Below are 14,781 nucleotides of genomic sequence, written 5' to 3' on the forward strand. Positions count from 1 at the left end.
TATGCTTGATCTGCATCAATAATAGTTTGTAATTTGTGTAATAATATTTGCTTTATTACATGTAATGTAGATCTTGCCCTCGCAAATATTTCCCAGCTGGATCGAGTCCCATGTTTTTGAAAAAAGGTACAAGCCTGCACGCACACTGTCATCAAATTGAAGGGAATTGGAGTGTCAGAGACAGGGGGAGAAACTCAAGGAGACAGTTATGGTGAGATTGGCCCATTGTTTGGGACTCCCGCTGAAGTGATGCCTTGACTGTTGTTGACCACACAGCTCTCTGCAGAAATGTACACCACATTGTTTGTCAAGGAATGCGCCTTGGTTTTAATCAGAATGTCTGTTATTGTTATTTTAATATTTTGGTTTGTTGGTAGCATCCTGCAAATACTGGACAAATTCTTACTTGGTCTTGTTTGTTTTACCTGCATCTACAGCCAATGGATTTGCTTTTGCCATTTCCTTATTGAGGTTACAAGGCAGGATGCCAAGATCCATTTCTCCCCAAAACAGGACATATTTCATTAGACCTGGCACAGGGGGGACAAATATGTGCCAATGATCCTAATCAAACCACACTTAACAACAGGTTCTGTATTTATAGCAACAGCATCTATTCTTGGCCTTGGATTGATATTATATAGCTACATCCCACTTGATGGTTAGTTCAGTAAGTGTTCCAGTACTCCACTGATAAGAGTGCAGGCTGTAAGTGTCCATAAAGTTCTCCTGAATCCCGGCAGTGGAAAGTTTCAATTAGTAATTGGCTGTCCTGAATGGAAAAAATCTTTAGGACCTCAGTACAAGACGAACACAAAACTCGAGTGGCTCTACCTCCGGAGTAAACATAATTACTGTAATGGCCTGAGCACGATTTGTGTGCACCGGTGACGCAGATGTGACCAGTATGCTGTGGTATCTCGGACTCGGTTGTGGCCTTTTCAGGATCAGCTCCAACTTTTGTCAGCTTGTGATTACTGACCAATGGCAATTGAACTTCTGCACGCAACAATGTCTAGTTACTTTCGTTCTCACTCCCGACCCCCCATGTGGTGCTGCAATGGTATGGCAGCATCAGTGGATACATCTGTAGTTCGTAGGTCACTGAGCCATGAGTGGTTTGGGCAGTGCAGACTGCTGCAGGTCAGAAGGTCAGTGGTAAGAGAAAATGAGTCTGGCCAGATGCCTATCAGTCACACTAAACTCCTCAGGGACCACTGCTGTAGGCCTTGGGTATTTGGCCTTGGAATTAATGCAGAGCTAAACTTTTTGTCATGGTGGCATTATCCTCACTCAAAAGCCCTTTTTATATGCTCAATAGAAAGGATACAAGGCAAAGATGCACACTGATATTGTTTTAGATAACATGTAAGGAAGAAAGGTTAAGATAGGATAAAGCTTCTAACTTTATTCAGACAGTTAATTGGGTTATGAACTCAGGAATGTCAGTTTCCGATTTGTTTGGTTGTGACCAAAGATCTTAGAGTTTAGCATCCTAGAATCTTTGGTTGTGACATTTGTTTAACAAATATATACAGAGAGATTGAAAGAGACTTCCCATAAAAGAGATGATTTCAATCAAGATCTCATCACAGATGATTCACACAAAAGTCTGTGAATGGGCCTGTGACTCACAGGAACATGTTCTGAAATCGATGATAAATGGGAGTAATGGGAACATCCTGGCTACAGAAATCTACTTTTTCATGGGAGCAAGAAAGTCACGCAGGTTACAATGTTTCAACAGCACCTCTCGTTTGCTCGGTCTGACTCCCATGCCAAAGCAGCGTGACTGAATAGCTCTCCCTGCATATCAGCACTGCACTGTCAGCAAGAGAAATTGAGCATCTTGTGTTCATGCTATGATCAAGTATATTACGTTTATAACAATTATAACGTATGTTCCGTTTATAACAAGTAGCCTATAATGTATGTTCCGTTTATAACAAGTAGCCTATAACGTATGTTCCGTTTATAACGAGTATAACGGATGTTCCATTTGAAATCTGGGATCTCCCTCTCTTCATCCTCCTCACTTTGCTGTCACCTCATGCTGCAGTATCATTGTCTTTGTGAGCTCATTTCAGGTGCGGCAAGTATGTTCGGTGGCATAACATACTGAATGTAGTAGGTAATATCTAAATGTTGCATTTAGATGTTTTAAAATACATTTTCATATTGTTTACAGTATACACCATCCTTTCCATGTTGCCAAGCAGGTTGCCTCTTGTGACAGATTAATAAGTCAGGCCCCTACTATAGTCATCAGTAATCTCTGGTTAAACCATATGGTACCAGATAGCTGCATTGAAAGACCCATATTTTCAAAGTAAACTATACTTTTACCATATGGTTTAACCAGAGATTACTGATGACTATAGTAGGGGCCTGACTTATTAATCTGTCACAAGAGGCAACCTGCTGTGACCTTGAACATGAACTTTCTTTTACATCTGCATTTATTTTCTTGTTCTGTGTAGACTGAGTTGGGAACACAGCAGCCTGATACTGTTAACCAGTCATCGTCGTGTCAAGTCAAAGTCATAACAATACTTGTGGGATATAATGCTATCTGAAAGTATAATTTACTTTGAAAATATGGGTCTTTCAATACAGCTGTCTTCCTTTAGACTCCTGTGACCTCTGAGCTAAACAACAAAACAAAGGTGATTGTCATATATAAACATACAGTATATGCACATATTTCTTATATACATCTTACATAGACATATCTATATCTATCTATCTGTCTATCTATCGATCTATCTATCTATCTATCTCTCTCTCTCTCTCTCTCTCTCTATCTCACTTTATATATGTATATGTATAAATAGACATACTGTATACGGGTATGTTTTTATTTCATCCACTGGAATGGAGAAAGAAACAAAAAAGTGAAAGTAAAAAAGTATTTTGCATTGATGTATCAATTATTTTTTTTTTCCAGTGGGAATGTGGAAGATGTTCGCCACCTGCCTTGGCTTGGGCCACCGGTGTCACATCTGGACAGGGAGGAGCAGATGACTGATGGTCCATATGGGTCAAGGTGATGATGGTGATGGATGACGTCAGCCACGTGCGTGTTGTGTGCGCACACACCCACACACATACCTACACCACACCACACCGCACACCACCGAAAAAAACTAGCATGTGCGTGCGAGCGAGGAGGAGTGTGTATGTGTGTGTGTGTGTGTGTGTGGCGTGCGTGTGTGTGCTCAGCTTGTGTGAGGCCTCACTTGGAGTCTACCCTGATGTGCAATAACAGCCCAGCACACCCAAATTGGTTTATAAAAAAAGCCAAACACGCTTATACCTTGTTAAAAAAAACAGAAACAAAAACAAAATGTCTAGTCACGCATCCTCAGCCTGTGAGGAGATGACCCACGGCGAGCACTGGCAGTCCTCCTGAGAGCGCGCGGCATCGCCCTTCCGTGAGCACTTTATTGGAGAAACACATTTAGAGGTGTATAAAATCAAGCAGCATGCTGTGCAAAGTACACAGGGGCGCCCTTGCCAAATGCCAGGCTGGAGACGTATAAAAGGCTCTGGTAATGTTTAAGGAACTGTCAAAAACAGGATTACGTGAACTATATTATGGTCATTAAGCCTAGCATAAAACAGTTTTTGGCAAACCAAAATTAAACGACTGATAAAGCCTTGTGTACACATTTATGACACGTGGATAATATTAATGTGTTAAATTTTGTGAAGTGAATCAGCAGTAACTTGTGACTGTTGAGTGGGCTGCTTAGTGATGTTTAGAACTCCCCTCTTTGTTGTTAAATATGTCTGGAAACACATGTCTAAAAATGTCCTCAATAAGCCAATAGATCCTCATGGACTGGGTATCACTCAGAATTAAGAGTAATACTCACACTCAAATCATGACCTAACACAGCCAACTACAATTCATTTTCATCAAGCATTGCTGCGCAATTGATTAAGTAGCTTTCTAATACAAAACAAAAAATATCATTGACCACATTGTACATTACAATTAAGCTGCTCAAAGTACGTAGCAAGAAATCTAAGAATTACAGACATTTAACATCTGATGTCAAGAATAGTTTGAATGATTTTGCCTGCTGAAAACATGGCTCTAAGACAAGGACCGACTGTGCAAACATATAAAGGAATGTCTGTGAATTACTGAAAGGAGATTTAAAAGCAGGTAGTCCACACATAACATATCAGTGGAACATCCCTCCCAGTCTCACTGACACAAATCAGTATATTGTATTGTATTGTGATAATTAATAAAAATCCAGTAGCCATATAAAAATAGTTATAACTAGCTCTTCCTCTGTATCTACTGTATCTATCTATCTATCTATCTATCTATCTTTTATTGCCTGACAAGCTAGTGATGACATCCATCTCGTCAGTGACACAGACAGACAGACTTCTTTAGCTTTCTTGGATGACATTAAGATTGGTTTAGAAAACATAAACAACTCAAAATAAAAAATGAGCGCTTTTGCAATACCGTCCTCCCTATGATTAAAACCTAACCAGTGAGTGAAATTGATTATAGCTGAGAGGACAGTACTGAGTGTGGTAGCCAAAGTTATTTGATAAACAGTCGCAAAATATATTTAAACTGAACCTGATCCGAGCTGTCTGAACTCTGACTTGGCTCTGAGCACTGTCACGCAATGTTTGTATAAATACACATAAAAAAACATGGATCATTCCTCAGTAATAGAACAATGCCAAGAACTCTCATAGTATGCAAATTTGCTTGTGTAAAGCCTAACTGTTAACCTCCAATAAAACGAAATGTGATAATCAATGAACTCATCCCAATATACTAAATTTAGTTGGTTAAAAATATAAAGAAACAAAGTGAAATTAATTAAAACGGCAGTTTAGATGTCAAGTATCATTGTGTCTTTATCTTAATGATTTCTAAATTAATTTAATGTACTGTTATTGAGTTTGCCCTAATTTGCCATTTGAGCCTTTAAACTGACAATACAATCCTGCCTGTGAAGTCAGACTCAGGTGAAACCTGTTGATATGCGATGATGGCCATAGATGTATCAACAGTGGAATGTCAGCGCCCCCTGTAGGTAAATATTTTATTATAACTCTGTGCTTCTCAAACTTTTTCTGTCATTCCCCACTTTGGAGGTGGGGAATTTTCACCCCGGGAAAATGGTAACGTTAAAATATTATTTTCGCATTTTGGTTCCACGTTACATTTCCCGCCTCGGTCCGCAGGATCTGATGATGTTTTAATTCATATGTTGGTCTGTTTATGACTGCTATGTTTGTGTGTGGTATTTTGTGTGTGGTATCTTCCTTGTCAAAAAGAAAGGCATTATTTAAGATAGGTACAAAAAAACAAACCTGTCATGTCTCTATTCCCCACTAGTGGGGCCCGCCCACACTTTGAGAAGCACTGCTCTAACTAGAGAGCACTTACAGTAACACAAATGCAGAGTTGTCCCAACTAAACAGTGCTTGGTGAATGCCTGATGTGTGAATAGGAATGTTTATTCTTTATTCACCAAGAAGCAGGTGCAAAAGGAATTTCTTGGCTGCACAGTTGCAGCTGTGAACAATGGCTAATGTTAAATCCAATAAAAAATACATACAGTATGTATATAATTTATAATAGCATAAAGTAGAGTACTCAAACAAGCTGCAAGTATGTAACATCTTAAAGGTGCAGTCAGTAATTACGCAGGAATTCGCGTTTGTCTATGTTTATATTTGAATTTATTAACAGAGTGCTTTTGTCCAAAACAACGTACATTATATATTAACTAAGAACCAAACAAAACACGTCAGAGAGGTAGCTCACCCATCCTTTCAGGATTCTCAGAGAAACCCCATGCATGGTTGGTTTTGGTTTGGGGGACAGGCTGCCCCCACTTTTCTTGTTTCCAGTTTTTGGAGCCTGGTCCAGAGACCGTTTTTTTTTTTTTTTTTTTTTTACAGAAACGTCCTTTATTCAGAAGCATTATAGACAGAGTCGCATTAATGGGGCAAAGTGCATTTTTGCAGTTCAAAGCAGAATATGTCAGGAGGATGATAGCCTGAGGAGAGAAGCTGTGGAGGTAGCGGTTGGTCCAAGTCTTTAGGGCGTTCACTCTCAGTCTCCACTCAAATGAAAACTGATGGAAGAGAGAATGACCAGGGTGTGAGGCCATGATTAACCCCGCCCTCTTCCTCATCTTGATAAGTAAACATAATCAAGGATGGAGCGCCGACTGCTGATGGTGTGGTGCAGCTATGCTTGGTGTGAAGATGGAGAGCTAATCCATGACAGAGGTTATGGAATGAATTCCATCCAGTCCTCTTAAAGGGAATGATTTGAGATACTTTTCTTGACCCGACATTGTTCTTTGACTGGCTCCAGGTCTCAAAGTTTATTTTGTTAAAAGTTTGTGAAAAACACCCATACTCATGTTATCATGTGTCCAATGTCGTACTGTCCTCTGCTGTGCTGTATCGTCATGAGCTTTAACAGAACTGGATAGGCAAACGCTGCCTCTTCTGGCCAACTGATAACTTACTGTAAGACCTTTATATCACAATGCAAGTGGTGGCAGTATTGAAATAATGGAGGAAATTTGGAACAGTTTAGCAGAACTAATACTATTTGAACCACGCACAGTGGTTTTCAGTTGATTCCACCTGCTGATCATTTTGCCTTAACAATTGACCTTCAACTTAACATGTATGCAACAATATTACATTTTAAGTTTATGATTGGGCCTTACACACCTGTTTAAAATTCAATGACTTTTGACATTACATGAGGTTATAATAGCTATGGTTTATTACTACCCTGACAAGCAAAATCCCACAAAAATGTATGCAATGGCAAGCCTAAGCCCTGTATATTTCCGTTCACACAGATATTTCAGGAAGTGAGTGTCAATTTTTTACCAGATGTTTGTAGTCTGTGTTACCCATGGAACATAGCCTATTGCTCTCTGTTTCCTTCACTATGCTCTTGTTAATTGATGCATTTACAAAAAGTAAAGGAAAGCTGACCAGAAAAAGAGAAGGGTACTTCCTTGCATGCAATAGTGGATTGCGTGTCTGTAAATAGTTACTACAACCCACACCCCATTTTAATGAATGAATAGTTTGTTTTGATTCATCTTCTCAATATTTTGGTGATGTTTTGAGAACATTACAATGTATGGATGTGTGTAAAAAATGTTTATCTTCTCAGTGACTACCAGAATAGTTACATCACTGAGTCTCAAGGGAAACATCCTGAGAACAAATCACACAATATACAGTAATGGCCAATCCATACAAAAGCATACAGATTACCTGACCGAGCGACCACAGTTCGTCAGACTGAAGAACTGTCTCTCTGACACTGTGATCCGCAGCACCGGAGCGCCACAGGGAACTGTGCTCTCGCCAGTCCTGTTCACCCTGTACACATCTGACTTCTGCTACAACACCGAGTCATGCCACATGCAGAAGTTTTCTGATGATACTGCAATTGTGGGGTGTATGAGGAACGGGCAGGAGGAGGAGTACAGGAGCCTGGTGGAGGAATTTGTGCAATGGTGCAAACTCAATCATCTTCAACTTAACACTTCAAAGACCAAGGAGATGGTGGTGGATTTCCGCGAGGTCTAAGCCCCTCTGCTACCAGTCCACATTGATGGGGTCAATGTGGAGGTGGTTAGCACCTACAAGTATCTGGGTCTCCACCTGGACAATAAACTGGACTGGTCAGCCAACACTGATGCACTCTACAAGAAAGGGCAGAGCAGGCTGTACTTCCTGAGGAGGCTGCGGTCCTTCAATGTGTGCAGTAAGCTCCTCAGGATGTTCTACCAGTCTGTTGTTGCCAGCGTCCTCTTCTATGCAGTAGTATGTTGGGGAGGAAGCACAAGGAAGAAGGATCTTGGGGCGAATTGACAGGCTGGTAAGGAAAGCTGGCTCTGTAGTGGGAGCTAAACTGGAGTGCATCACTTCACTATCTGACAAAAGGACCCTGAACAAACTGATCAACATCTTGGACAATGAGTGTCACCCACTCCACAGCACTATTGTTAAGCAGAAGAGCCTGATCAGCTGGAGACTTCGCTCACTGCCTTGCACAACTGACAGACTGAGAAAGTCATTTGTCCCCAGGGCCATTGAACTGTTCAATGCCTCACTTAAGGGAAGAGGAGAAATATACTTCTCTGCATAGTCTGTCTGCCTCTTCACCCCCTCCATGTTTGGATACTGTCTGTCCACTAGCCACTTTTACCACTGTCTTTATGCCTCACTGTTTGCATGCTATATTAGCACATTAGCACATATGCATAACCCCCACCCCTCCATGCCACAGCCACAACTGTGGACACACTTATACATTTTCTTTAAATAGTTAAATATATAGATAAATAGACTTTACTTTATTTCTGCATTGTTGCACTGTTGGATTTACTCATTTGCACTATCACCATGACCACTATCACCATTGCACCACTATCACCACAATGACACTTATTCACACAGAGCACCTTAGAGCACCTTACCATACCTTACTATGCAAAGAGAATCACAGGCTCAGTCCCTGCCTCAGTCATTGCAAGCGCCTCTGATTGATTAATCACCACTGTGGATACTGTTTTTAGAATTGATTTAGATTAAGTGTTAGTATAATTTGTATTTTAGTATATTTAGCATATTCTTTATCTTCTACTGTCCTTATTGCTTAGTTGTGTTTTTATATTATATACTTTAATTACTCTTTCTGCTGTTAAAGAATGTGTTTGTGTTGTCTGTATGTTGCTGAGACCTTGAATTTCTCCTGGGGATCAATAAAGTATCTATCTATCTATCTATCTATCTATCTATCTAGCTATCTAAGTTACTTTATCAAATATATCTGTGATTTCTGTACACAGTCAATCTTTAGGAGAGAGTTTATTTTTTTATATTATAGCCTACAAGTATATCCGATAAGTTTAGTGATCACAACAACACGAGACGTGTAATGCGAGATGTGTAATGTTCCTACATTATCCTCATTTATTCACTTCAGGCATGTTACAGCTTAAACACTATCTAAATACATTCAATAAGGCCATTTCACACAGAGATCACGCTAAATTTGCGGGAAGGAGGGGACGTCTTTTTGCCATCTTTTTGTGTCTGAAAGCGAGGTGAAAATTTGCAGGCCTGCTGATCTGTTAACATGATGCGGCATTTTGGGAGAGGCGGTTAGAGCCGAAACTGTATGGCAAGCCGATTGAGCATTTATTCAGATATCTTGATATCAGGCATAATTGTCATGTACATGCAAGCCATTTCTGTCCACTAGTTAACTAGTGAGCCATTTCTGTGTGAACTAGTTAACTAGTGACAGCCAAAATGCTCACTAGTTAACTAGTAAGACCCAAATTCTCTCTAGTTAACTATTTCATATGTTTCATATCTTACTAGTTAACTAGTAATGCTCAGCATGTTCACTAACTAGTGGACACTGAAATGTGCACTAGTTAACTAGTTTAAAGACTTCTATATTTTACTAGTCAACTAGTAAGGTACACAAATTTTTACTAGCTGACTACTGAATGTCAAATTCCCACTTGTTAACTTCTATGTAATTTGGCCAGCCGCTTGAGCATTTATTCTGATATCTTGATATCAGGCCAACATGCAAGCCATTTTTGTCAACTAGTTAACTAGTGAGCCATGTTTGTGCACACTAGTTAACTAGTGACAGCATAAATGCATATTAGCTTCACATATTAGCTTCACTAGTTAACTAGTGAGAGCCAGAAATGTCTAGTAAAGGCCCAAATGCATACCAGTCAGCTAGTTGAAGGCTTTTGGGTCTCACTAGTTAACTAGTGACAGCCAAAAATGTGCACATGTTTACTAGTGAAGGCAAAACTCCTCACTAGTTAACTAGTTGGAGTAGGTCAATGTCACTAGTTAACTAGTGAACCATAAATGGCTTACTAGCTAGCAAGGTGATGGCAGCAGGCTCACTAGTTAACTAGTTGATGCATCCTTTGTCCAAACTAGTTAACTAGTGAGGTCATAAATGTATACTAGTAAACTAGTTGAAGCCTAAATTCACACTAGTCAGCTAGTGAATGCAGAATTAAAATTAGGAGGAGGAGAACTCTGGAAATTGGGGGCTTTCTATTGGCTCCCTATGTCCAAATAGAACATGACAACCAATCACAGCGCAGAATTTCACAAAATCCCACCCACAACATTTGCATGTGGCACACAAGTTAACATGCTGGCCAAAGGAACTTTAACTAGTAAACTAGTGGCTTCAATGTGACACTTACATGTAAACTAGTGAAGGCAGAACTGCTCACTAGTTAACTAGTGAAGACACAAATGCCCACTAGTTAACTAGTGAGGTCTAAAAAATGTCACTAGTTTACTAGTGTGCACCAAAACACCCACTAGTAAACTAGTGATGGCAATTTCCATTCGACTAGTTAACTAGTGAGGTGCAAAAAGTGTCACTAGTTTACTAGTGTGCTCCAAAACGCACTAGTTAACTAGTGAAGGCTATTTCAGCCCCACTAGTTAACTAGTGAGATGCCAAAATGGTAACTTGTTAACATGTAAAGGCAAAAATACCCTCTAGTTTACTAGTGAGGGTGTTGTAGGCCTAACTAGTGGCATGTATATTTTGTTCACTAGTTAACTAGTTACACCTAAAAAGAGAAACAAGCTGACCGTTTTTGTCCACTAGTTAATTAGTGGAACAATTGAAGGCTCACTAGTTTGCATGTGTGGCAGTGAAGCAGCTCACTAGTTAACTAGTGCGTGAAACAGCTATTATGCAAATTCTAATGAGAGGGTGGGTAGAAGACTCCTATTGGGTATTATGTAAGAATCCCACCCAGTCTAAATGTATATTTACTGTTCATAGCCTCGCGATCAGGTCCTGATGGGTGCCCCTAGTGGCTAAAGTGACACACTGCTCTGCAACGGTACTTCATTATAGATAGTAAAGCAGAGCCTGCAGAATGGTTTTTAATAATAACAGGGAAACCCCATGCTTTAACAAGTGAGCTCTTAGTGATCCACACCAAAGATTCAAGGGATCGATTTTAATATTATTAAGTTTATTGTTGCTAGGCAACCACAGACATATATGTGTCCATTCAGTCGCGCTTTTCTGATTAATAACTGAAAAACAAAAGATTGTACACATTAACTGCACATGGTTTCAAAAGTAATTAAAAGCTCAAGAAAAAAAACATCATGCACTTCTAAGGAATTGAACCCTGGTTTCCCACATGATGTCCTGCTGCTTAACCACTTGAGCTAGTCCTGCCACATCAGCAAAGCTATTATCAATGTTCATGTTACTAAAACGTTTTGTTGCTAGGCAACCATATAAAAATGCCTCCAGTTTTATCGCGATTTTCAGACTAATAACTGAAAAACTAAAGATTGTAGACATTAACTGAACGTAGATTACAGCAATACACCACAACTTTGTCACTAGACATGTTATCAAAACATATTTTTATGCTCAAACGATCTTATTTTATAAAAGTTTGCTCTTAGAACAGCCTGGACGAAGTCAGACATGTTTTCTAGGTTTCTGAGTCCTAAATGGACCAATCAAAATCCTTGTTCCGCCTTCTTCATTTGCATGCAAGTGCGACATTGCGCACTAGTTAACTAGTGGCCAATGTTATGTCCCACTAGTTAACTAGTTGCACAAAATGCCAGCCGTTTGTGTATTTATTCAAATTGCACTAGTTTACTAGTGTGAGGGGCATTTTTCTCCTGCTAGTTCATTATGGACAGTGTTTTGTCTTTACTAGCTAACATGTAAGGCTCAAAATGCCCTCTATAAGCTAGTGAAAGGCATTAATAATGCAGATATGCTCACTAGTTAACTAGTAAACTAGTAAGGCTAAACATGTTAACTAGTGAAGGCCAATGTGTCACTAGTTAACTAGTAACAGTACCTTTTGCATTACTAGTGAACTAGATAGCTCCAAAAACAGCCACTAGTGTGTGTCTTGTGCGCACTAGTTAACTAGTGAGCTGCTTCACTGCCACACATGCAAACTAGTGAGACTTAAATTGTTCCACTAGTTAACTAGTGGACAAAAACGGTCAGCTTGTTTGTGTTTTTAGGTGTAACTAGTTAACTAGTGAACAAAATATGCATGCCACTAGTTAACTAGTAAGGCCCACAACACCCTCACTAGTAAACTAGTGGGTATTTTGGCCTTTACATATTGACAAGTGACCATTTTGGCATCTCACTAGTTAACTAGTGGGGCTGAAATGGCCTTCACTAGTTAACTAGTGGGCATTTTGGGGCACACTAGTAAACTAGTGACACTTTTTGCACCTCACTAGTTAACTAGTCGAATGGAAATTGCCATCACTAGTTCACTAGTGGGTGTTTTGGTGCACACTAGTAAACTAGTGACACTTTTTAGACCTTACTAGTTAACTAGTGGGCATTTGTGTCTTCACTAGTTAACTAGTGAGCAGTTCTGCCTTCACTAGTTTACATGTAAGTGTCACACTGAAGCCACTAGTTTACTAGCTAGAGTTCCTTTGGCCAGCATGTTAACTTGTGTGCCACATGCAAATGTTGTGGGTGGGATTTTGTGAAATTCTGCACTGTGATTGGTTGTCATGTTCTATTTGGACATAGGGAGCCAATAGAAAGCCTCAATTTCCGGAATTCTCTGCCTCCTAATTTGAATTCTGCGCCACTAGTTGACTAGTGTGAATTTTGTCTTGAACTAGTTTACTAGTATACATGTATGACCTCACTAGTTTACTAGTTTGGACAAATGATGCATCAACTAGTTAACTAGTGAGCCTACTGCCATCACCTAGCTAGCTAGTCAGCCATTTATGGTTCACTAGTTAACTAGTGACATTGACCTACTGCAACTAGTTAACTAGTGAGGTGTTTTGCCTTCACTAGTAAACATGTGGACATTTTTGGCCTTTACTAGTTAACTAGTGGGCATTTCTGGTTCTCACTAGTTAACTAGTGAAGCTAAAATGTGTTCACTAGTTAACTAGTGTGCATATTTTGGCCCTCACTAGTTAACTAGTTCACACAAACATGGCTCACTAGTTAACTAGTTGACAAAAATGGCTTACATGTACATGACAATTAGCCTACGCCTGATATCAAGATATTAGAATAAATGCTCAATCGGCTTGCCATTAAACTGTACTGTACCGTACTTTTGTCCTGTCTTCTTGCGGATGTTGCATAGTGTCTCCATTTTGGGGAGCCAGATTTTTGACGTGCAACAGGGGGCGTGTAGAGTGATAGTCGTAGGCCTTTATGTGCGTGGGCCTTTAGATACAGCAGGTGTGTGATTTCAAAAACCATGGCGGGAGAACCGACTGCACTTTGGTCAGCTTGCATTTGCTTTGCTGTTGCTGTTAGAATGTTAAATTCTTGCGATAGATGTCTTCAGACAATAAAACGTAAATGTACTGTGCATACAATTTATTCATGAAATCATTAAATATTACAGCAATAAAAATAGCTTGTGTAGCCTACTGTCTTAATTGGAACATGCTTCGCGCACAAATGATAGCCTAGGGCAAAGAGAATGGACATCTCAACATAAGGATACATTAGAAGATGATGATTAGTGTAAACTTTGTCACACGACGTGATAAGCAGTTCTTTAAACACGCAACGTTCCATTCAGTCATGAATCATTCAAGCGTAGGCCTAGTGCTCGTCATGAAAAGAAAACAGCAGCTTAACCCTTACAGGAGTACCGTCACACTGGTGTGACGGGAATGTTGAGAAATGAACGTTCTAAAGAATATCTGGGTTCATTGAATTCAACATAGAATTTTAGAACCTTCAATTGTTGCGGAACTTAGAACGTTCAAAAACCTACACCTTTAAGGGTTAATATTTTTCAGGTGTTTAACAGTAGGCCTAGGCGCACTGTTAGCAGTTATACCGAAGGCAGTGAGATTATTACATTGCATCCCGTCACTCAACATCGCAGTTCGGGTTGATAAGATTCAGTTAATGCGAGTATGGATCGTCTCAAAGTTTGGGACAACCAAACAGCAGTGTAGGCAAAGCAAATCCTAATTGTTAGGATACCATAGCTGTCTTTTCTCTAGTCCTGGGCCTATCGGAAATCGCGACATAAGCACATTGGTTTCTTTTTTCTTTTCTTTCTTGTTCGCGTGTTGGGTAGTGAAGCGATAATGCATTTAAAGCAGAGTATCATGTGAGCCAGAGCCGATATGGTCAGAACTGCTGCTCTGTAAAGGTATTTCTGTCCCACCCAAATTTGCTGAACTAGCCTACTTGCGAAGTAGCCTATTCATCACAGACATCACATGTATCACACAAAAGAGCTTTTTCTCAGCCTTTAAATGATGTTGTTGTGGTAAACGGTTCGCGAGAAAAGTAGCCTAACTTTATTTAATCATATTTTTTTGCGCCCGTCTCCCTATCCATTAATCTTGGTGGAATACTTCGCGAACTTTCCCTCAACACATGACAAACCATGTCAGAATAAACAACAGACCTTACCGAACATAAAGGTGTAAAGCATTCCCCTGCAGTTAGCCATTCCAGAGTAATCCGGTTTTAAATTAGCAGCGATGTCTTTATGCATGTCTCCAACTTTGCGGTTCCTAATGTGTTTAAATTGTTCAATAAGTCTACATGATTTTATAACAGGCCAAATACAAAATAAATGTTACAAATATCGCCTAGATATCTGTAAGCATTCAGAGGATATACATAGGGCAGACAGACGCTCATGAGTTCATGCTTTGTTTTATCGCTGGATTTTA

At 39.8% G+C, this 14,781-nt stretch overlaps 1 protein-coding gene across 1 annotated transcript in view; it reads left to right on the forward strand.

Annotated features, from left to right (window-relative positions):
* The first annotated feature begins 2,408 nt into the window (after positions 1-2,408).
* The window catches only part of secisbp2l (SECIS binding protein 2-like), a 36,084-nt gene continuing 23,711 nt past the window's right edge, over positions 2,409-14,781 (forward strand). The window contains exons 1-2 of the mRNA XM_048262676.1: positions 2,409-2,666; positions 2,948-3,046. The gene's annotated coding sequence lies outside the window, so the exon portion shown is untranslated. The remainder of the gene's footprint in view (positions 2,667-2,947; positions 3,047-14,781) is intronic.

Source organism: Alosa alosa, chromosome 14, assembly GCF_017589495.1.
Source record: "Alosa alosa isolate M-15738 ecotype Scorff River chromosome 14, AALO_Geno_1.1, whole genome shotgun sequence".
Taxonomy (NCBI): domain Eukaryota; kingdom Metazoa; phylum Chordata; class Actinopteri; order Clupeiformes; family Clupeidae; genus Alosa; species Alosa alosa.